General features: G+C 31.1%; 1 protein-coding gene and 1 long non-coding RNA gene across 6 annotated transcripts in view; both read left to right on the top strand.

Annotated features, from left to right (window-relative positions):
• LOC105772660 (lupeol synthase) overlaps nt 1-25,926 on the top strand; it is a 70,056-nt gene that overhangs the window by 20,223 nt on the left and 23,907 nt on the right. The gene's annotated exons all lie outside the window — the stretch shown is intronic.
• On the top strand, nt 1,287-25,824 carry LOC105772664 (uncharacterized). 4 transcript variants are annotated; one of them, XR_008196946.1, is made up of 4 exons: nt 1,287-1,732; nt 1,945-2,022; nt 2,996-3,799; nt 5,367-5,876. It is a non-coding gene; the product is annotated as an uncharacterized LOC105772664 (long non-coding RNA). The 4 variants fall into 4 exon arrangements; XR_008196944.1 differs by having other exon boundaries at nt 2,990-3,799; XR_008196945.1 differs by lacking the exons at nt 1,945-2,022; nt 5,367-5,876 and adding an exon at nt 25,374-25,824 and having other exon boundaries at nt 2,990-3,799.

Here is a 25,926-nt window from a genome sequence, read left to right as displayed (position 1 = left end):
TCATGTTTCTATACTTAGGAGAGCATTTGAGAGCAAAAAGAGCAAAAATTAGATAATCAGAGTAGATTTTAGGAGCCACAAGGGCTGGGTCTTCCCACACGAGCTGGACACACAACTGTGTGAGCCACACGGACTGCCACACGGCCATGTGTCAGACCGTGTTGATTTCACGATTCGCATTCCAAACACGCAGAAAAATGTAATTTTTAGGCTTTTTGGGCATTCTAAGACCTATAAATACCAAATAGAATAACAGAATAGGGAGCCATCAGAGAGCATTGAAGAAAACAACTCGAAGAACACCATTGAAGCCAACTCTGAAGCAGATTTCATCAAGATTGAAGACTTCTTTTTAATTTCTTTGAAGTTCTTTAAGAGTTTTTTTTATCTCTTGTGATTATACTGACTTTGAGATGTTTTTTATTTATAATTATGAGTTAATTCTCTAGATACCTAGGGGAGATGAACCCTATAATGAATTCTATTATTTGAATTCTATTATTTGAATTCTATTTTACACGATAAATACTTGGATCTTGTTCTCAGTTATATGTGCTTATCTCTTGTGTTAATTTTCCTGAATATTAATTTATTTTAAATGTGCTTAAATCAGAGGAGCAAAATTTCAAAATTTGAAATTTCAGATTAGGATCAACAGAATTTTCATAAAAGATCTTCCTGACCCAATCACAAACCGCTCCCCCAATAATATCTCACTGCTTTTGGAAGAAAAAGGCATGAAAACTATCGCTACCTGGTACCTTAAGAGGTGCCATATCAAAAAAGAACATCTTTAATCTCCACATTCGACCCCGGTTTTTTCAAAAAAAAAAAAAAAACAAATATCAACTGGATCAAGCTGAGGAAACCGCTAGAAGGTAAATTACCAAAGGCGTAGGAATATCTCTATACAATCATTGAATTTATGTTATTCAGTTGAGTGACAAATGTATAAAGTTGGCCCATCATTATTATAGGTAGAACATCACATGATCATCTAATGTTAACGGTTCAATTCAAGGCTCATTAATAAGATTGTCGGTAGGGTTGTTTGAATTTACGCGAAATTATGGTTTTGATATTATTATTATGCTTCACTTTAATTTTTGTATTTAAATTTGATATAAAATTATTTTTATTATAAATATTTTATTATTAAATGAATGTTTATTAAGATAAAAATAGTTTGATATACATTAAAATTAATGTTTATTAAGAGTAAAATTCTATGTAATTTATAAATTTATGTCTATAAATATATATATTTTGGAGAACCATTAAATATATCTGTATTGATGAATAAAATTGGTTCTCTTTTCCTCTCTTTTTTCTTCTTAGTTATTTTCCATAGTCCCCAAACAAACTTTTTCCTCTTCTTAATTATTTCCTTAGCCCCAAAGAAAATTATGAAAAAAGTTCCACAACCAAGCATTAAAAATTAAAGCTCCTTCCTTAAGCATTCAAATATTTTCATTATTTTATGTAAAGAAATCTGTAAATGATGCTGTTGCATAGAAGAGAAAGAAACCAATGCTGGTGGGAAGATTCAAACCCAAAACCTCTAATGCTCCAAGCACCTTATACCACTTGATTACTCCAACACTTTGATGCCTTATGCACAAAGATTTTATAAAACCCTATTGATATATGATCAAATTTATTCATTTGAGGATTGAAAATCAGATCTATTCTCTGGGATCTTAAATTGCCGGATGGCAAGATTTGCAGGAAGGTTTGTTTGTTTGTTTTTTTAATATTTCATATCTAGATTAATTTTAATTTTAATTTTAATTCATGATTAATTATGAATTATTTGATTAATTTATTTTATTCCTATCTTTTTGAGGATGGTGAAAGATTCTATCTTAGTGTTGATTTTGATCATTGATATTAGATTTATCGAGTAAAATTTAGATTGGTAAGGAACTCCATTTTTTATTTTAGGTCTTGGGCTTCAAACATTCAGCTACATCAATTTTTCACATATATTTTGACATCGTATTATAATCAGATTCATAATTGGTAAGTTTGTAATTTTATTAGAATTTTCTTTTGAGATTATATTTTAATTGGAAATATTAAATCGAATCGGATCTCATCTACCTATAATGGTTTAGAACCTAAACCCATTAAAGGTATTAAAAAGTAGTTACCAAATATTGGTAGTTAAAATATAAAGAAGTTTTTTCTTATAAAAACAACTGCTTTGATAGATTAAAAAAATTTGGCATTTGGCCGTTGAACAAAAGTTGGTTTTTGCCATTGCTATTTATTTGAAGTGGTTTACATATTTGATGATATTTCATCATTGATGAAATTGATGGCACTCGAATATTAAGAAATATATCTCTTAGATAATGCAATACTTTCAATGAGAACGATGAGAGTCTTTTCTTTTCTGGAATGAGCATAAAAACTAGATGTCCAAAGCTTAGGCGGAGCAATGGTACGTAAATAAACATAGATAAACATAGTATCCAATACATTAAGGTTTAACCTATTAACTAACACATTCAAACTTATATAAACATACAAAGATTATCCCTAATCAAAGGATAAAACTTAATTTTTAAAACTTTATAGGTTATAATGTCAAAAGTATCAAATATTAATTTAAAAACATGCTAACTAATCTAGGTACATGCCATATGACCCAAAACACTTGTATACATACAAAATAGCAAAGAGGTGACTTATGAGATGAGTGGGAGAAATTGGATGCTTGACCTTGAGTCTCCTTGATAAGTGCTAAAAGTAGCATGTTTTATCTCATTCTTAATGTGATTTTTGGACGATTATTTGGTTTAAATGGTGAATTTTATGCTTGTAAGTGCCATAGAAAATCATCATTGAAGCATTAATCATTCTATCAATTACTTGTGCAAGTACCATTAAATTTTCTCCTATAGTAAGTGAGTTTGTTTTTATTATTCTTTTTGTTAGTTGTGGGTTAAAAATGTTCCGTATGATTAATTGTTTGAGTTTCTAGGTGAAGTTGGCGAGGCAATTAATTTTTCGGTGACCTAGAATCGTTGGTGGGCTGCTATTTCTTGAAGATAAGGAGTCAATTTGGGGTTTTAGGTTGAAATTCTTCGTTTAAACTTTATGTTGGATATATCAATTTTTGTGAATTTGGTTTGGGAATCATCTCAATTGGAGATTTAATTGTCGTTTCTAGGTTTGAGAAGTCTCATGGTTGCATTTGCATCATAATCATATCAAGCGTGTAATGAAAACCCTAAAAATTGCAAATTACTGAAAACCGAAAAATTGGACTATCAACGCCACACGGGCGTGTGGGTCCAAATTCTAAAATTTTTCCCGGAGGTTGTAGTTGCCATGCGAATTGAATATAGCCCTTTTGTAGGGTCTGCATGGTATAATTTTGCCTATAAACCATGATTTCTGTTACTCTATTACTGTTTAATATGACTAGTAAACACATAGGTAGTATGTTATATGTGATAGCATGATCTGTTATATGCTAAGTATGATATGAATATGATATGAAAAACATGTATGTCATACACTATGTGATATCTGTCTAGTTTTGCATATGCATTGTGGTGGGAAATTTGTTTATGGAGGAAATGCTGGCAGTTTAATTTATCTGTTTAATTTGATAGTGTAGCCATGTGTATCTGTATTTGGAGGGTATATCGCTTATTGATCTGGCAACTAAACTGCAAGTACTCTGAAAAGTGTCATATAGACACTAATTGGTGTGTAGGGCTGGTTGGGTATTTAATACCCTAATTGGTATGAAGGGATGGTCAGAGATGGTGTCTAGCGGATGGAGGTAGGAATTTAATCTGTATCTGATATGCATATGTTTTTGTTTATGAAATTTGTCTTATTGGTACCAGAACACATGTCTGAAATGGTATTTGCTGTTTAAATTATAGTAAGTTCCACACTGAGCTTGTAAGCTCATTCTCTATTTGTTTGATTCTTAGGTAACCCTCAGACATAGGACAGATCAGAGTGATCAGAGCTCGGTTTTACATATTTGCATTACATTTCCTTAAATTTTGTCTAGATTAATCTATTTTTGTTTCATTGGATTATTTTGGACTTTTGAGACTGTATTTAGATTTGGACTTTTAATTTCTGTTTTAAACCGTTTTATCGTTTTAAAATTATAATTAGTCTATTAGCAAAACATTGGATTTTCAAAATCAAACTACATTTTCAAAATTGAATTTAACTAAGAGTTTCACTACAAACGTAAGTGTTTTTAAGGTATAAATTTAATTGACAAGATTAATGAATTGAGTAAGAAAGATATTTTCTTTTAAAATAAATCAAAATTACTTTTATCAAAAGCTAGTGCTATTTCTACAAGCCCAACTAATTTTTGGATTTTCAAATTGAATCATGGTAACTTTTTTAGATCTGTGCGTAATGTTTAGGTCGGGTTTAGGGTGTTAGAATTAACTCATTAGTCCTCATGTCATCGATATCTTTGGCCTCCTCAATGTCTGATACTTTGATTAAGGGGGAGATACCTAGGGGAATAATATGTAATTATGATTGTTTTATTTTTCTTGTATATGTTTTGTTCAGAAATTTCCAAAAGGGGAGAGTGTTGACATATTTAAAGACAAGATTAATTCTATTGTTGTTTTTGTGGTTGAAACAGTTGTCACAACCTTAGGCACTATTTCATTGCCCTACTTGCCTATTTGAAGAGTTAACAAATTGTAGAACAAAAGCATTGGACTAATTATTATGAAAATCTTTGGACGAGTAAAACCCAACGCATGAAGACCACTTGAGTTAAAATTGAAGACTTGAAGATTGGTTTATTACAGATTAAGTCAGGTTACTTGCGGAATAAGTAAAGTCACATTCTATAGTTTAGGACATTATATTACATCAATACTCTTATTGAAGTATAATATTATGCTGGTTTTTAGCCTTACTTTATAGAAAAACAATTAAAATATAATCTTATGTAAACAAAACTTAAGTACTACATAAACTTAAGTTTTGCTTAGAATAAGGGTATCTGATAGGGAAAAAAAAACTTTAAGAGAGCACAAATTTGTTCATGTTAGAAATATTTATGTGTGCATTGTTTTTGTGAGGAATCAAGATAGTCTCTCGGATTGCAAAACTAAGTTTTCGAGGGGGAAGCTTAGTGGGAGAGTGATCTAGTTTTTGTACAACGGTGAGGTCACTAAATTGGTAAGTGTTAGACTAGTGTTAGGACTTAAATCATTTGTTATACTATGAGAAAGATAGTGGATCATTGCTAATAAGTGATAAAAGTAAAATATTCTTAATGTGTTCTTGGATGATTATTTACTCAAATTGGTGAATTTTATGCTCATAATCCTTTGAATTCATGTTTCTATACTTAGGAGAGCATTTGGAAGCAAAAGAAGCGAAAAACAAGCGAAAATTGGACAAATAAAGCTTATTTCAAGAGCCACACAACCTGGGCTTTCCCACATGGGTTGGACACATGGCCGTGTGAGCCATTCAGATGTGCCAGACCGTGTCAATTTCGCGACTTGCATCCCAAACACGCGGAAAATTGTAATTTTTAGGCTTTCTGGGCATTCTAAAGAATATAAATATCAAATAGAATAAGAGAATAGGGAGTCATCAGAGAATATCGAAGAAAACAACTCGAAGAACTCTATGGGAGCCAACACTGAAGCGAATTTCCAATCAAGACTAAAGACCTCCTTTTAATTTCTCTTGAAGTTTTTATGAGTTTCTTTATTTCTTATGATTATTCTGACTTTGAGATGTTTTTATTCACAATTATGAACTAATTCCCTAGATACCTAGGGAGGATGAACCCTATGATGAATTCTATGATTTAATTTCTGTTTTATGCGATAAATATTTGATTCTTGTTCTTAGTTATGTGCGCTTATCTCTTGTTTGAATATTTTCGGGATATTAATTCATGTTTAATGTGCTTAATCGGAGGAGCAAAAGTCTCTATTTAAGAGTAGATCTAGCATAATTGAGTGGAGTTGCATGCAATCTTAGAAATAGGACGACATAAATCTACCAGATTAGAGTCAAATCTAATTGGGGAATCCATAGATCGAGTTAATTCGAAAATAAGGGTTTTAATTAGAAAGAATTTTCAATTAATCAACCTAGAGTCAATTGTTCTTACTCTCGAAAGAGATATTAGCATAATTTAGAGATTTCTACGGATCAAGATACCAAGTGAATAAATCGTTTAAATTAGATTCATAATAATAGATGAAGTCTAGGTGGATTCTTTCCTAGGTATTATTTCTCTCATTGGTTATTATTCGATTATTTTCCTGATTCACTCTCTGTTGAGTTATTTAGTTAGGTTAATTTAGTAAATCTTAGTTTAAAACAATCACTCCAATTTGTCGGCTGAATATTAGGAAAACAGTAATTACTAATACTTTTAGTCCTTGTGGATACGATACATTTACTCACCATAGTTCTACTATTTATCGATAGGTGCATTTGCCTTTGTCGTATTTTTAGTTAGTCACGTGAACATACATCAATTGCTCTAGGGAAGACCCCACAGACATAGACTCAGGTCGAACTGTGTAAACAATCTTGGTGTTCATCTTTACTTTTTTTGCACTTCTCGTTTTGTGATTAAAGGTTTTGTGATTGAAACTGTGGCTACAATTTCAAGTAACATTTTAGTCACATTTTTTGTTTGCTAAGCAAGTAAACCCCTAGTTTTTACATAATACATTATTTAAATAATATTAATAAATTATAAATTTAAATATTTCAAATACTTAAATTACACACTCTACTGTGATCGAGTTTTATAAAAGTAATAAAATTTTAACAATAAAAATAATGCCATATTATTTCGTCTTAATCTCTACAACAATCGGTTCAATCTTCAGCCTAGTTCTGATCTTCTCTGGCAATTGCCTTGATAGGATAAAAAGTATTAAAATATTAATCCTGAAGAAAATATAGTTATTGAAGTGATACTATTTCAACAAACTTTCTTTTCACAAAGTTATAGATATGTTTGGTGAAGAAGAAAATTGATATTCAATTTCTTAATTTTATGATTTCAATTAAAATATTATTTGTTTTTAACTCAAAGTAACTTCGGTTAAATATTTATTTTAAACTTGAGTTCAGCTTTAATATAATTATACTATTTGAGCTTAAATTAAAATTCTATTAAACTTGTTTATCAAGTTTCGTACTTTAGTTTGAATTCGGTTAAATTTTTGTGAATTCGATTAAATTTGTATTTATTCAAGTTTGATGAATTTATAATGTGTATTCTTGGATTATAATCGTTGATCATTTTGACTTTTTAATAATAAGGTTTTTATAAAAAATGTTACAATTTTATTATTTATGAATCAAATGATGATATATTGTTTAAAAATGATTAGAATATCAATTTTAGTCCGTTAATGATACATAATTTTTTTGAAAAATCTCACTATAGTTTATGATCATATTTATTTTTTGACATAATGTCTAGAATTATCCATAGTCTCTCTGCAACCCATAAATAAGAGGATAATACACTCCAATGTACTTAAACTCACGTCCTCCTGCATTCACAACAATACTCATACCAATTAAGTTAAAACTCAATCGACATGATATATAAAATTAAACATTATTGGTAAATTAAATAATAATTTTTAAAATTTATAAATATAATTATAGTTATAAGTAATATATATTCGAATAAACTATAATAATAATCAAATATTGAAGAGCGCAATGGTATGTATTAATATCTAGAGTATATTTAAAATAAATAAAAATAAATCTAAAGAAAATTAAAGTCCAAAGATAACTTAGATATAACTTATTGAGAATAAAATGGAACATCAAACATTAGGTAAAATATATTTACTTTAATAATAAAATAAAGGACTTTTATGAGTAAAAATCATAGATTAAGAGCTTATTTAACTACAAAAATAGGTTGAGGGCTTGTTTATTAAATAAAAAAGTGAGTTGAAGGGGAATAAAAATAAAATTATAAATAAGGAGGTCTTAGAAGACAATTAGCCATATTTCAATTTTAGTGTGCACAGCAGCAGCAATTAACTTTCAAAATTTAAAATGGTAAATTTCATGTCAGGTCCTTAAAACTACAGATAGTTACATTTTAGTCCTTTGACACAATTGGCGCTGCCAATCTCTTTGGCACCATTGGTGCCGCCAATCTCTTTGGCACCAAACCGCCAATGTGATTGGCCTGATCAGGCTGCTGTCAGTTTTTTTTCTATTTTTTTTGTTTTTTTTGATATATTTTGGTAAATAAAAAAAATTATAATATTTTGGTAAATAAAAAAAGTTATAATATTTTAGTTATTTTTTATTTTTTTTTATAATAATTTTGTAAAAAACCCCATTGAAATTGATTTAAACTCATATGAAAGCTTTGAAAATGGTAGAAGTGAGGTGATTATAGCCCACATGGTTTCCTTTGAAAGCCGCGGTGATATTAGTAGTTGTAGTGTTTAATGTTTTTTAGTTTTGTTTCTGGGAAGATTCAGAATAGGTTAATCTATCATGTATCGATTTAGGTTACGTTTGTTTTAGACTAGATCATGGCGGTGTCGGCCTGAAAAAAAAAATTAGACCTATTTTTTAGACCTAGGTTCAACTTGAAAAATGAACTTAAAATTCTGCCCAAATTTAATCCAGATAGAAATGCTAAAACTTGAGTCTTGCTCGCCAGTATTAAATTTTTTTATATTATTATTTTTATATAAAAATAAATTTTAAAAAAAATATAAAACATCAAATATACTATAAACGTTAAAATAAATGTTTCTCAACAAGTTGAAAATAAATTAAAAAAGTTATACTTAAATAATACTAAGATAGACGTAAGTTAGCAAGCAAATGCCTCTAAAATAGTAGCAAAATTAACAATAAAACATGAGTTATATAATATCCAAACAATAACAACAAAATAGTAACAATATAATAGTGAAATAACAACAAAAGTGTGACAAAACAACAAGAGTTTTTTTTTTCGGGCTAGGCCCGAGGCAAAAAACTTACCTGAAGCCTGATGTATTTAAAAACGAGCCTTTTTTTTGTCTATGCCCATTTTCTGAGCCAAAAAACTCTCACTTTTCGTGCGGGCCGAGTGGCCCGACTCATGATCAAGTCTAGTGCATAATGACACAATAGAATTGGAATAGATAAATGAAGCAAAGTATAATTTAAACAAATACTCATATCTATATTATTAAAATATTTATATTTTATATATGAATTTTTTATTAAATATTGTTGTTACTGTAAGTTGCTTGTTTGCTTAAAATAACAAATGCAATGGATTTATTAGACTGTAGTGACCACTGTTGCTTAACACTGCAAAAAACTATGCAAACAAAACAAAAATAACATTAAGGTTTGTTTACATAGTTCAGTTTCCCTATGTTTGCGGAGCCTAATTTAGTGAGTAATTTCACTATCTTTTATCACAAATACAATAAGTCACTCACACTCAAAGTCCCGTGAGGTAAGATCTGTTTCTCATTTTGTTCTACCATCCTTAACAAATCAAGAGATAGGTTGTAATCTCGATCACCTTTAAAGGCCTAAGGTTCCTCTGGACACATATCCTGCTCAAAAGGAGACTCTGAGTTAGTGGCAGTGTTACTTGTATCATTGATACCTGGAGACTCTGAATTAGTTCTAAAAATTATAGGAATCTCTTCCGTAGTCTAATTGTTCAGAACACTTCCAGGGATATAAAGACAAATGCCCGATAGGTTTTCTTCTCCAATTTCTTATTTGGATATGGCGTTGATGCTCAAGTTTCCTAACATTCCTTCCACAGTTTCTTTTTCTAACATCCTTCATTTAGGATATATGGTTTCTCCTGCCATGAACATTTTAGATATATGGGGAAAGATCATCGGTTCCCATTTGATCTCTCCCCCCACTTAGTTGCGCTCTTCTTCTTTCTTGCTTTTTCTCTAGCTCCTTATTCTTTTGTCTTACATCTAACTTGTATCCTAAATTGAAGCAGTCTTATTTCTCCATCAGCATTGATGCCTCGACTCTTCTTTGAATGTATTTTCTGAGTCCTCTTCTAGGTAAGGCTCCTTTCCCAACCGTCAATTGCAGGCACATCTTCATGGTTCTGATATTTTTGGCACTGGGATCTTGTTTCTTTCAACAATGAAAGTTGTATTAACAAATTCCATTGATCGAAAGGAACATTTTATTTCCTCTTCATCCGCTCCTATGTATGGTGCATCATTAATTACGGGTGTAATGATATCCATTTCAACGTTTATTGTTACTAGTCGACCCTCTGTTACTAGTTTTAGATTTTGGTGCAATGACGACGACATTGCCCTAGCTGCATGAATCCAAGGCCTACCCAACAAGCAGTTATAAGAGGGTTTTGATATCCATTACCAAAAATCTACCTCATATGTGTTCAAACCAATTAATAAAGGTATTTCAATCCTCTCCATCACCCTTCTTTTTGTACCATCAAATGTTCTCAATATATTTTGGCACGTCTTCATATGAGAGCTATCTACTGGAAATCTATTCAATGTGGATAAATGCAAGACATTCAGCACAGATCTATTGTCGATTAACACTTTTGGTAATGTATATCCTTTACAGCGGGTAGTGATGTGTAAAACCTTCGTGAATCCCATGCCCCTTGGAGGAATTTCATCATCATTGAAAAATATAAAATTGTCGACTTTCAGATTTTTAATCAAACGGTCTAGCTTGTTTACAGAGATATCATTAGTGACATAAGTTTCATTTAACACCATCAACGTGCTAGGATGTGTCTTTGAGCTGAAGAGCAAAGCTAGCCCTGATATACGAGTTGGTTATTTGTGTAGTTGTTCTACAACACTATACTTGCTATGCTTCAAGAACTTCAAGAATTTTTTAGCCTTATTCTTAGTTACTAGCTCATTAACAAGTGATTCACGTCTAGCCATTTCTTTTTCTTATGCTTAATTGCTAGAGTTTTTTCCTTAATGGGCTTGGTTCTCACACTTGCAGGGTCATAGCGTCTTCCACTACGTGTGAAGAAACCAATATACTAGCCCTCTTTTGAAGTGCCAACCGAGTTCTCCTCTCTTGGGGTCATCACGTTACAATCATAATTCCACAGTTCCCTTTTGCTATCATTGTAGGGAAAAGCCACGGGTTTCTGAATTACAACTCTTGGCGTAGCTTCTGTTGCCGCTTCAATATTTCTTGGTTATGAAATAATCACCACTAGGTGGTTGACCTTGTAGACCTTCTCCGTTGATCCTTTTTCTGAGGCGCAAACATTTCCTCCTTCCAACCTTTTGACACCTTCAAATAATTCCAATTCTTTGTTATCCATTAGACTTTTTACTAGAGCTCTGAACTCAGCGTACTCTTGGATTTCATGACCTTCTTCAATGTGGAACTCACAATATCTTCTCATTTCTTTGGGCATCCCTTCTGAATCTTGAATGATTAATCCCATGTCTATCATTTTTTGCTAAATTAATGTTTACCTCCACTCTTGCAACATTGATTTTGGTTTTCTTTCCTCTACTCTCAATTATCGTGTTTACCTTTTGGTCAAAATGACTAGGTAACGGATTTTCTGCCACATTAGGTCTTGAAGGATCATCGAACCTTACAATCTCTATCTTGATGAACCTCTCAATCAACTTTTTAAATGTAGTGCAGTTCTCAATTCTTGCGTGGTCCTCGCATTGAGCATTAGCATCATACCATTTTGGGAATGGAGGTTGCATGGATTTTAAGTAAAACGGGGATACCACATGCGTGTTGAACAAATTCTGATATAACTCTCCATATATCATCGGGATGGGTGTGAATTGGAGTTTTTCCTTGTTTGGCCTTGAGTTAGATTCTTGCCTCGAAGGGCCTTGAAGGCTGGTTATCACGGTCTTTGGTTGGCCTACAGTAACCGATTTTGAATAGCTTTTATTATACACACTCACGGTGTTTACTTTATTTTTTTCTTTTTTGGGCAAACTTTTTAGCATTTTCCCCCGTGTCTATTTTCCAACTCCTTATTGCATTTTCAATCATTTCACCAGATATTACTATATCTAAGAAACTCTTGGTAGCACTTCCCAGCATATGGTTAATGAACGGGGCTTTCAGAATGTTTATGAAAAGCATTGTTGTCTCATTCTCCAAAAGAGGTGGCTGAACTTGCTTTGCCACCTTTCTCCATCTCTGAGTGTATTGCCTAAAGTTTTCACTTTGTTTCTTCTTCATGTTTTGCAGTGTAATTCTATCGGGTGTCATATCAGTTACATGGCTGTATTGTTTCATGAAAGCTTGTGCCAAGTCTTTCCATGAGTTGATTTTGGCACGGCTTAGCTGATTGTACCATTTGGCAACTGACCCGATCATACTATCCTAGAAGCAGTGGATTAACAATTGTTCGTTATTGATGCATCCCGTCACTAGTCGCCGGCGACGAGCTTCGCTATTCTCGGTGGCTAAAATCCTCAAAACGACACCCCCTTTGATCATTTCAGCTCCCAGAATCCAAATCTGGGGTCGATATTTCCCAAAAATTCACTGAATCGTAAAAATCCCAAAAGAAGCCTTTCGGTTTATGAGTTTCGAAAACCTTTTCATCATAAAAGGAGTCATCTTACATCGAAGATGACGACGAACAAGTAAAAGGTTCTATTTTTTATTCTATTTTTTGAATGTAAAAAAAAATGAATCACCTTTTTCTTTTAACTTTTTTTGTTCTTTGTATTTTCTCTGTTCTTTGATTGCTTCATGAAAAAATTACAATCTGTGGTTATGGCTTTTATAGCCATATATTACATAACAATTATTTTTTTATATTTTTCTTGTTGCTTCTGTTGTTTCCACTGTTTTCGCTCTCTATCCTTTTCGTTCTCTCTTTGTAGGTACCCATGGCAAGGTCAACGGCGCTGGAAAGTTGTGCCTTCCATTTCGGTGAAAGGGCAGATGAGGTATCAGACCTCAGGCGTCGAGTTCGTTGACGAGGTAGAAGCGGTGGTGTGGGTACCCTAGGGCTTTATGGTTTCTGAAAACTTTAGGTTAGTTGGGCTTGGGCTTGTGTAACACTGGGTTTGGGTTAGGGTTTTGTATTTGGGCCGTTATTTTGTAAATGGAGTTAGACTTTTTAATTTTTTGGTTTGTTATTTTGTTTATTTATTTCTTGGTTTTGGGCTGGATGAAATTGGGCTCTTACAACTATCATCCATTAACTGAATTTTTAGTGAGTAATTTATAAAAATAATAAGTTGAAATGGCATTACACATATAATAATATGTTTCCTACATCAGATTTTGGAAATAGAAAGACTTAACTGAATAAATTTAATAGTTATCGTTTGGTGAGGACTGAAATTTTAAATTCGCAAAATTCAAAGACGAAAAATGATAAATTAAGATATAAAGATTAAATTCATAACTTTCACAAAGTACATAGACTGATGATAGAATTTAACCTATAATCTATTACCAAAAGAAAATCAATATAATCTATTTAATTAGTATATTGAGGATATATGCATCGAAACTAATTATAGGCGGAAAATGAATATAAATATAATCTCTTTCATTAGTATATTGGATATGAATATACAAGATGTTCATCAAGGTTCTTAGTTGGTAAGATCAAGTCGAAAATTTTACATGTAATTTATTTTATATATCTTTAGTGAATTTTTAATTATATAATCGTGATAAAAAAAGTGTCATATCTAATTTAAATTTTTTCTTTCTTAATTACAGGTAGTATTATTTTAGTAATATCATCTATAAATGCGAATTTATGTATTCAGTTGAGTGATAAATGTAACATAATGTTGATTGTTGAATTGAAGGCTCATTAATAAGATTGTGGGTAGGGTTGTTTGAATTTATGCCAAATTGTGGTTCTGATAATTTTATTATTTTAGTCATATTATATATAAAGTTTGTAGATCACTTCGACTATAAATGTGAGTTTATGTATTCAGTTGGGTGTCAATGTATAAAACTATGCATTTGACAAATGTTTCAATTGTCATTAATATAGGTAGGACATCAGTTTCAACCAATGTAATCAGGCTTAATGTTGATGCTAAATTATGATTTTGATATTTTCATTGATATATATTTATGTTTTGTTATGAATATTTTATTATTAAGTGGATGTTTATCGAGATCAAGATTAATTTGATGTACATTAAAATTATAATATTCATGAGGAATAGAATTCTTATGTAATTTATACTTCTTATGTCCATATATAATCACTTTGGAAAACCATTGTATATGAGTAAAAATACACTCTTTTGTTCTCTTATTTTTAATTATTTTATTCTCTTTGTTATTTATTTCATAACACATTATCAACACAATTTTCTTCTTCTTAATTATTTCCCTACCCCAAACAAAATTATGAAGCTAGAATCGAACCAAGCCTTAAAAAGATTAAAGCTCCTTCCTTAACCATTCAAATATTTTTATTATTTGATTAATTTGTTTTATTTCCATCTTTTGAAAATGGTGAAAGATTCTATCTCAATATTGATTTTAATAATTGATATTAAATTTATCGAGTAAAATTTAAATTGATAGGGAGCTTCGATGTATTTTTTAGGTTTAGAGCTTCAACTATTTAGCTATACCAATTTTTCATGTATACATCTACGTCATATGAGTACTATATTAATAAAATTCATATTTGGTAATTAAAATTTTCTTTTGAAATTATATTTTGATTGACAATATTGGATTGAATAGGATATGGTCTACCTATAATGGAGTAGAACCTAAACCCATTAAAGTTATTAAAAGCAGTTACCAAAAATTATCAATCCATTCGTAGTTTACATATATATATATATATATATAAGTTTTTTCCTATAAAACAACTACTTCTATAGTTTAAATAAAAGGACCATATGGTCATTACAAAAGTTTAAAATGACATTCTACCATTAAAAATTGGCATTTGGCCATTTGAGCAAAAATAGGGCTTTTTCTTTGTTATCATACTTGATGATATTTAGTTATTGATGAAATTAATAGCACTCGAATATTAAGAGAAATATGTTTTTTTTAGATAATGCAAAATTTTCAAAGAGAACTGTAATACCTAATTTTAGCCCTGGCTCACATATGGAAACATAATTTTTGAGGATATGCAATCTTAGATATGATATGCAATCCTAAATATGATATGCAATCTTAGATATGATATGTAATCTTAGATATGATATATAATCTTCGATATGATATGCAATCTTATAATATATGATTTTGTAATCTTAGAGATTTAATTTGTAGATACCCTTTAATCTCAGCCGTTGATGTAATTGATCTGTACCGTTGGATTTGGGGGGGCTCAACTATAAATAGAGGCATCTTCCTTCATTGTAAAAAAAAAAAAAAAGAGAAAAGAGGAGGAGGAATAAAAAAGAACGATTGGCAGTTTTTTAAAGGTGGCTTACTATTTTTTTCTTTCGATTATTTTTTTTTACTTATTCACGATTTTAAAAAATGGAGAAGGTGATACCACTGCGAATTTTATTTATTTTTTTATTTAGCCCCTCTGCCTTTTAATGTTTTTGTAATTAAGTTTTCTTTATTTTTTTAATTTACCCTTTTATTTATTTTAAATTCCAATTTAATCCTTTTGAACGACACCGTTTTAAAGGAGAAGGGAAAATTTCCCTTCTAGCCCCTCTATGTAATTCGCTCATTCAATTTAGTCCTCCAAATTTTATTTATTTGTAGATTTACCCCAAATTTGTTTACTTGTAGTTCAATTTAATCCTTTTATATTTTTCTTAAAATTAGTTAATTTTGTTAATGTAATTATTATTATTATTTTCATATGTAATTATTATTATTTTAGCTATATATATATGTATACTTGTTTCTATGTGCGTATTTATATATTTTTAAAAACTAATATTTTTCGCATATTTATTTTTTTAATATGAGGTAATTATTTTATTTTATTTTATTTATATATAATTATTTTTTATAATCTATATATGTTATATTTATCTTTGTATATATATGTATGTATACAAATTAATATTTTAACTAGTTTTTATATACTTGTATATATATATATGAATATATTTATTTTTTTAAATGCTCAAATATATGTATTTTTTAACACTTTATAATTTATATTTTATTTTCACAAATGCATTATACATTCTGCTTTTATAAATTTTAATCCAAAGTTACATATGTAAATTATGTGTATGGCTTTTAATTTCAATGTATATATTATGTGCCTTTTATTCTTTATATTTTGTTTATTTTCTTCATTCAATTATTAATTCATGTTTTCGTTTATATGTTAAAAAGAATTTTTTATGATTTATTTGATATTTTGTATGTGATTATTTTTATTATGTATATTGATTTTATTTATTCATTTATTTATATTATTTCTAGGCTATTGTAATATTTATTATTGCATTGTATATTTAATATAGCATCACATCATTCTTTACTCGATTTCAAACTTTTCAAAATTGAGAGAATGCTTGAATTTAGGATTTTCAAGGAAATTGAGCCCTAACGTATTGGGTTCCGATTTTCTTCGTTAAGTCTAACAATCGAGCATTTCTCTTTAATCAAAAAATGAGAATTTATTATTGGGAATTCAACACGTTGTGTCCTAACGTATTGGATGTGACGCATTGAATTCTCGAAATGAATTTTTTTTCTAAAAACAATAAAGGAAATATTCCGAGTTTGGGATTTTAAAGGAATTGTGCCATAACGTATTGGGTGTGATTTCTTAAATCTTGGATAAGTGGATGTTTTTTTAAAGTAAATGAAATATTCCGAGTTTGGGATTCTAGAGGAATCGTGCCCTAACGTATTGGGTGTGATTTCTTAAATCTTGGATAAGTGGATCTTCTTTTAAAATTTTATTGTACAAGTATTTTGGCCCAATTCATTTTGGGGAAAATTAGAATCTTGTGCTTAACGCATTATTGGTGTGGTATCTTCTTTCTCTGAAATAATAAGGGTCTTAATACGTAGCCTTTTAAGTTTTTCTAAGGATTACGTTTTTTCTAAATTCTCGACCTTAAGACACTAATTAATTAACTAGGTACCAATTTTGGGCGTTACGAGGGTGCTAATCCTTCCTCATACGTAACTGACTCCCGGATCCGTTTTTCTAAAACTCGTAGCCAAAGCCATTTTTTAGGTGATCCAATCACACCCTAATAAAGATTGGTGGCGACTCCCAATTTTAATTTTTTAAAAAAGTTGACAACCTAAAATTTTTTGTTTTGCAAAAGATGGTTTCGACAGCTTGCCGACTCCACTGGGGACATTTTCTTTTAAAAAAAAAGAGTCGAGCCACAAAGTTGATTGATTTTTGTCTTACGGTCGAGAAAAATATTTTTTAAAAAAAATTCATGACATCCTTTCGCATTCATTATCTTATTACTTAAATATTATTTGCATTATACATTTCATGAGTTGAACAATTTTACCCTTTTAAGTGGGAGTAAGAAGCTATGCCTTCGTGAGGTTTTCACCTCCGTGTAGGGTAGTGGATTGCTTCCGGGATACATCCGTACCTATGTCTTCGTGAGATTTTCATCTCCGTGTAGCCATAGGGAAATGTATTCCCCTGAACCGAACTCGATCCATATGAGCCTATAATGGGTGAGGATTGAGGAATCTGCTGGTTCAGGTACCTTTACTCTAGAAGCCAAACCTCATATAATGAACCTTAGGAATCCACCCTAAGTAGAACTATACTAAACCCTAGTAGATATCCGAGTAGGAATTTTACTATTATATTATATGTTTATATGATACTGACTTTTCGTGTTTTATTTACATGTCATGGCATTTCATTTCATTATAAAAGAGGTGTTGATTCATGTTCAATTGCTAAATAGAGAGCTGGTCATAAGAAAATGGGTTTCTTGATAAAATGGATGACAATATGGTTGTCCGAATATGGTCCAAGAACACATGATAAGAGAAGGATGATAATTTAATGGAGGACTATGGCTCCGTTGCCCAAGAATTCAAGATGACAAAGATTATTTGAGAACCGTTGAACCTTCTTAAAGAGAAGCCAACGGGCATCATGAGGATGAGCGAACAACAAGTTACGGCCTGGATCGAGCAAAAAGGAGATAGAAGAGACGTTTTTGAAGAGTTCGTGAGATTTATCTTAACGCTCAAGAAGATCGAATGTCTTCGCCTATGAGGGTAAGGCCGTATAAATATTCATTTTATGTAAAGAGATTTGTTTTCTAGTAAAGTTCTTTAAATGGAATTGAATCAGAATCAACATCTCTTTATGCATTCATTGCATGCATTCACATTACATGATATCATATACATTAAAGTCCACTAAAATATTCTAATTGATATAAATCATTCCTCAGTTAATCTGGAAACCAACCAGCCTACTAAACACCGCTATGGTACTCGATTGAAAACTAAGGATATGGATCAAAGGATGGAAAGACTAGAACAATCCCAAAAGGAAATGCAGGAGCAACTTCAAAAGCAAATGAATGAGCAGCAAAAAATAATAGACAAAATGATAAAATCTCAAGGGAGTATGATGACTCAGTTAACTCAATGGTTCAACAAAAGAACTGATAAAGGAAAAGGCTCTGTGCTCAATAATGAAGAAAGAGACAATGAGGGACCTGTTTATCCTCCAGACTTTACCCCCCAACAAGTTGAGATATACCCGCGTAGGTCCTCTGTTACCATTAATCCTCCGGGTGACGTTGCAACGCTATTGAATCTCCAAGCAGGATCAGGCTCTAACCCCGGAGCCAACTTTGTTAATCCTGCTATCCCTGATTTCGATGAGACGGTTAGAAAGGAGAAAATGAATGATGAATTGCCAAAACAGCTAGAGGAAAAGTACAAATGGTTGGAAGAGAAATTTAGAGCGATGGAATGTGCAGAAGGCTACTATGGGATGGATGCTAAAGAATTGAGTCTGGTTCCGGATTTAGTGCTCCCTTACAAATTCAAAATGCCAGAGTTTGAGAAATATAATGGAACCAGTAGCCCCGAAGCTCATATTACCATGTTCTGCAGACGAATGACCGGTTATGTCAATAATGACCAACTCTTGATTCATTGCTTCCAGGATAGCCTCACAGGGGCAGCATCCAAGTGGTACAATCGATTGAACCGTACCAGTTAATTCATGGAGAGATTTGGCACGGTATTCATAAAGCAAGATCTGACCATGTGATGATATGGTTCTGATAGAATCACCTTACGAATTTGGAAAAGAAATCAAATGAAAGCTTGAGCGGTATGTACAGAGGTGGAGGAAGGTCGCCGTCCAAGTTCAGCCACCGCTCTTGGAAAGGGAAATGACAATGTTATTCATAAATACATTGAAAGCTCCGTTCATCACACATATGTTAGGAGTGCGACAAAAGCTTTTCGACATAATCATGAATGGTGAAATGATTGAAAGTGGCATAAGGAGCGGAAAGATTGATGCTGGAGGAAATAACAGAAGGCAAGCCTCAAAAGAAAAGGGAAATGAGGTGAAGAGCGTGAATACGTACGGTAAATTGATTGCAAACCAACAGGGTTCATCAAGACAAGAATTAAGTGTGAAGCCAGGTACTGAAAAGCTTCAGTTCACACGAATTCCAATGCCGTACAAGGAGCTATATCAAAGCTTATTCAATGCGCATGTTGTTGCTCCTTTACATGTGAAGCCTCCACAGCCCCCGTATCTCAAATGGTATGATGCAAGTGCACAATGTGATTATCATGCAAGAATTACAGGGCATTCTATAGAAAATTGCATTACCTTCAAAAAGCTAGTTGAAAAATTAATCAACATGGGTATTGTCAAGATAGATGGTTCATCTAGTACCCAGTCATGATTGAATATGAAGGGGCGTCGAGAAGTGTTCACGATGAAACAACTGAAGAAGAGACCTTGTCAAATTTTTGCCCTTATAGACTTGGGAATGCTTTAAATAATTAGACTGCAGATGAAGCCCCTGTAGTATTTAGAGATTACTCAGAGTAATGTTTAAAACACACTTGTTGCCTTCAGCCTAGAGGCAATAAGAATTCCTTTATGAAATAGGCTCATGTCTGAACGTTGTTATTCTAATAAAATACATCTTTGCATTCATTTTTTAAGCCAATATTCTTTCATTCTTTTCGAATAATTATTCATTCATAATTGTACAAATGATTATTCATACATTCTTTTGTATATTCTTTGGTACCTATTATGGGTCCCCAGATATCAACGACATGAGTGATGCTGTTACGGATTCAGAAGTTCCTTTTAGTGGGATATGTGTTTAGAGGGATCTCATGACTTTAAAGATGGTGTAGATTGTAGCCTATTTTCAGACTTGTTACAGATGGTCGAACAGGAATGAAATCTTACCTCATGAGGAGACAATGGAGATTGTGACCTTAAGGGAACGTGCATAACCGAAGAAATGAAGTAGAACCTTGTTGAGTTACTTCAAAGAGTTCAAAGATGTCTTCGTATGGTCATGCTTGGGTATGCATTGACATTGTAATCTGAACAACAATGCAATATCAAAAAAATTTTACAGTATGTTCAAGATTAACATCATGAACGATGCATTCTTTGCCGGGGCAATGCCTTCTTCTTTGGCTCATAATGGTTTAGCCCGTTGAAGTCAAGTTGTCATTTCTTCGTTGTTGGATTTCATATTAGTTGAAGAGGAAGATCCAAAGTTTTCGTCATAGTTAAAATTATGCCCCAAAAGGCTCTATCAAAGAAATTTGATCACAAAGAAGATTTTATATTGGTTATGATCGAAAGGGATAACGAAGACTTGTCTAATCCTATGAGTTCAGATTCAAAAAAAAAAGGAAAATGGAGAGGCCAAAGTGAAAACCCGCAAAGGGCACTTTGAGACCAAAGGGGATTTGAGTTAAAAACCCGAAAAGGGCGGCTCAAATATTGATCCGAATGGGGCACGAGGTGATTAGAGCAACTTAAATTTTAACTAGATTGGGGCATGTGGTGATCTTGTTATACCAGAATTATCAAGAAAAGGTAGGCAACATCTTGGGGCATTGACAGAGTACTGTGGATCTCCTAAACACATGTCAAACTCAGATGGATCTTCAAAAAAAGTTTGTACAGAGAAGTTCAAGCTGCGATATCTGGGGCACCCAATATTCATATTATTTATACTAAATTTGTTATTCTCGGAACACTTCATTTGTTTCCAAGATATGTATTCACAATTAATCTCTTTGTTATTCTTCTTTACTATCTTTGATAATTTATTTATTTCAAGCTATGCTCAGAATTATCTCTATTTCATCCATCGTTTTGTTCTTTTTGCAAGCATGTTGCATTAGAATAATGATCAATGGACTAATAAAACTTTCACGAAGGAAGTTTTGCATATTACTCTAGAAGTTTCTAAATAATACAAGAGCCTGAAACAGGACTAATACTTATTCACGATTTTAAAAAAGGGAGAAGGTGATACCACTGCAAATTTATTTATTTTTTTATTTAGCCCCTCTGCCTTTTAATGTTTTTGTAATTAAGTTTTCTTTATTTTTTTAATTTACCCTTTTATTTATTTTAAATTCCAATTTAATCCTTTTGAACGACACCGTTTTAGAGGAGAAGGGAAAATTTCCCTTCCAGCCCCTCTATGTAATTCGCTCGTTCAATTTAGTCCTCCAAATTTTATTTATTTGCAGATTTACCCCAAATTTGTTTACTTGTAGTTCAATTTAATCCTTTTTATATTTTTCTTAAAATTAGTTAATTTTGTTAATGTTATTATTATTATTATTTTCATATGTAATTATTATTATTTTAGCTATATATATATGTATACTTGTTTCTATGTGCGTATTTATATATTTTTAAAAACTAATATTTTTCGCATATTTATTTTTTAATATGAGGTAATTATTTTATTTTATTTTATTTATATATAATTATTTTTATAATCTATATATGTTATATTTATCTTTGTATATATATGTATGTATACAAATTAATATTTTAACCGATTTTTATATACTTGTATATATATATATATGAATATATTTATTTTTTGAAATGCTCAAATATATGTATTTTTTAACACTTACTTTATAATTTATATTTTATTTTCACAAATGCATTATATATTCCTTTTATAAATTTTAATCCAAAGTTACATATGTAAATTATGTGTATGGCTTTTAATTTCAATGTATATATTATGTGCCTTTTATTCTTTATATTTTTTTATTTTCTTCTTTCAATTATTAATTCATGTTTTCATTTATATGTTAAAAAGAATTGTTTTTATGATTTATTTGATATTTTGTATGTGATTATTTTTATTATGTATATTTATTTTATTTATTCATTTATTTATATTATTTCTAGGCCATTGTAATATTTATTATTGCATTGTATATTTAATATAGCATCACATCATTCTTTACTCGATTTCAAACTTTTCAAAATTGAGAGAATGCTTGAATTTAGGATTTTCAAGGAAATTGAGCCCTAACGTATTGGGTTCCGATTTTCTTCGTTAAGTCTAACAATCGAGCATTTCTCTTTAACTAAAAAATAAGAATTCATTATTGGGAATTCAACACGTTGTGTCCTAACGTATTGGATGTGACGCATTGATTTCTCGAAATGAATTTTTTTTCTAAAAACAATAAAGGAAATATTCCGAGTTTGGGATTTTAAAGGAATTGTGCCCTAACGTATTGGGTGTGATTTCTTAAATCTTGGATAAGTGGATGTTCTTTTAAAGTAAATGAAATATTCCGAGTTTGGGATTTTAGAGGAATCGTGCCCTAACGTATTGGGTGTGATTTCTTAAATCTTGGATAAGTGGATCTTCTTTTAAAATTTTATTGTACAAGTATTTTGGCCCAATTCATTTTGGGGAAAATTAGAATGCTGTGCCCTAACGCATTGGGTGTGGTATCTTCTTTCTCTGAAATAATAAGGGTCTTAATACGTAGCCTTTTAAGTTTTGCTAAGGATTACGTTTTTTTCCAAATTCTCGACCTTAAGACACTAATTAATTAACTAGGTACCAATTTTGGGCGTTACGAGGGTGCTAATCCTTCCTCATATGTAACTGACTCCCGGATCCGTTTTTCTAAAACTCGTAGACCAAAGCTGTTTTTTAGGTGATCCAATCACACCCTAATAAAGATTGGTGGCGACTCCCAATTTTAATTTTTTAAAAAAGTTGACAACCTAAAATTTTTTGTTTTGCAAAAGATGGTTTCGACAAGAACGATTAGAGTTTTCAAGATAAACCTTCAAAGGGTAGATATAAAATATCTTAGCAATGTGATATGAAATATCATTGGTCATATACCCGCCGTATGTCTAAATATTTGTTTTATTAATATTCTTTAAAGGAAAAAAAATATGTATTGTTGAAAATGTAGCAATGAATAGATGAAAAAAAAATATTTTTGCTGATTTTTAACCTTGCTTTATAGAAAAGTGATTAGATTATAACTTTTATGTAAACATAACTTAAGTACTATATAAACTTAAGTTTTGCTTAGGTTAAGGGTATCGAATAGAGGAAAAAGAACTTTGAGAGATCACAATATTTGTGTGCATTATTTTTGTGAGCAATCAAGAGAGTCTCTTGGATTGCAAAACTAAGTTTTCGTGGAAGAAGCTTAGTGGGAGAAGCTTAGTGGGAGAGTGATCTAGTCTTTGTACAACAGTATGATCTCTAAATTAGTGAGAGCTAGACTGATGTTAGGACTTAAATAATTGGTTGTACTATGAGAAGGGTAGTGAATCATTGCTTTGGGTAAGGCTCCACAGACGTAAACCGAAGTCAAACTACATAAACAATCTCAGTGTTCATCTTTATTTTTTCTACACTTTTAATTTCGTGGTTGAAATTGTGGCCACAATTCCAAGAACCATTTTAGCCACAATTTGAATTTGCTAAGTAAGTAATCCCCTCGTTTCTACACAATACATTATTTAAATAATATCAGTAATTTATAAATTAAAATATTTAAATCACACACTCAACTATATTCGAGTTTTATAAAAGTAATAAAATTTAATAATAAGAAAATAACGTCATATCAATGTATCTAAATTTAATTTTATAAAACTATTAAATATTTAAAATTTCTAAATAATATTGTTTCAAAGTCTATATATCAGTCTATTAGCAAAACATTGGATTTTCAAAATCAAACTACATTTTCAAAATTGAATTTAACTAAGAGTTTCACTACAAACGTAAGTGTTTTAAGGTATAAATTTAATTGACAAGATTAATGAATTGAGTAAGAAAGATATTTTCTTTTAAAATAAATCAAAATTACTTTTATCAAAAGCTAGCGCTATTTCTACAAGCCCAACTAATTTTTGGATTTTCAAATTGAATCATGGTAACTTTTTTAGATCTGTGCGTAATGTTTAGGTTGGGTTTAGGGTGTTACAATTAACTCATTAGTCCTCATGTCATCGATATCTTTAGCCTCCTCAATGTCTGATACTTTGATTAAGGGGGAGATACCTAGGGGAATAATATGTAATTATGATTGTTTTATTTTTCTTGTATATGTTTTGTTCAGAAATTCCAAAAGGGGAGAGTGTTGACATATTTAAAGACAAGATTAATTCTATTGTTGTTTTTGTGGTTGAAACAGTTGTCACAACCTTAGGCACTATTTCATTGCCTTGCCTATTTGAAGAGTTAACAAATTGTAGAACAAAAGCATTGGGCTAATTATTATGAAAATATTTGGACGAGTAAAACCCAACGCATGAAGACCACTTGAGTTAAAATTGAAGACTTGAAGATTGGTTTATTACAGATTAAGTCAGGTTACTTGCGGAATAAGTAAAGTCACATTCTATAGTTTAGGACATTATATTACATCAATACTCTTATTGAAGTATTATATTATGCTGGTTTTTAGCCTTACTTTATAGAAAAACAATTAAAATATAATCTTATGTAAACAAAACTTAAGTACTACATAAACTTAAGTTTGCTTAGAATAAGGGTATCGGAGAGGGAAAAAAAAACTTTAAGAGAGCACAAATTTGTTCATGTTAGAAATATTTATGTGTGCATTGTTTTTGTGAGGAATCAAGATAGTCTCTCGGATTGCAAAACTAAGTTTTCGAGGGGGAAGCTTAGTGGGAGAGTGATCTAGTCTTTGTACAACGGTGAGGTCACTAAATTGGTAAGTGTTAGACTAGTGTTAGGACTTAAATCATTGGTTATACTGTGAGAAAGATAGTGGATCATTGCTAATAAGTGATGAAAGTAAAATATTCTTAATGTATTTTTGGATGATTATTTATGCAAATTGGTGAATTTTATGCTCATAATCCTTTGAATTCATGTTTCTATACTTAGGAGAGCATTTGGAAGCAAAAGAAGCGAAAAACAAGCGAAAATTGGACAAATAAAGCTTATTTCAAGAGCCACACGACCTGGGCTTTCCCACATGGGTTGGACACACGGCCGTGTGAGCCATTTAGATGTGCCAGACCGTGTCAATTTCGCGACTTGCATCCCAAACACGCGGAAAATTATAATTTTTAGGCTTTCTGGGCATTCTAAAGAATATAAATATCAAATAGAATAAGAGAATAGGGAGTCATCAGAGAATATCGAAGAAAACAACTCGAAGAACTCCATGGGAGCCAACACTGAAGCGAATTTCCAATCAAGACTAAAGACCTCCTTTTAATTTCTCTTGAAGTTTTTATGAGTTTCTTTATTTCTTATGATTATTCTGACTTTGAGATGTTTTTATTCACAATTATGAACTAATTCCCTAGATACCTAGGGAGGATGAACCCTATGATGAATTTTATGATTTAATTTCTGTTTTATGCGATAAATATTTAATTCTTGTTCTTAGTTATGTGCGCTTATCTCTTGTTTGAATATTTTCGGGATATTA

Source organism: Gossypium raimondii, chromosome 6 (assembly GCF_025698545.1).
Source record: "Gossypium raimondii isolate GPD5lz chromosome 6, ASM2569854v1, whole genome shotgun sequence".
In the NCBI taxonomy this organism is placed as follows: domain Eukaryota; kingdom Viridiplantae; phylum Streptophyta; class Magnoliopsida; order Malvales; family Malvaceae; genus Gossypium; species Gossypium raimondii.
This window is presented reverse-complemented; position numbering and strand designations above follow the sequence as displayed.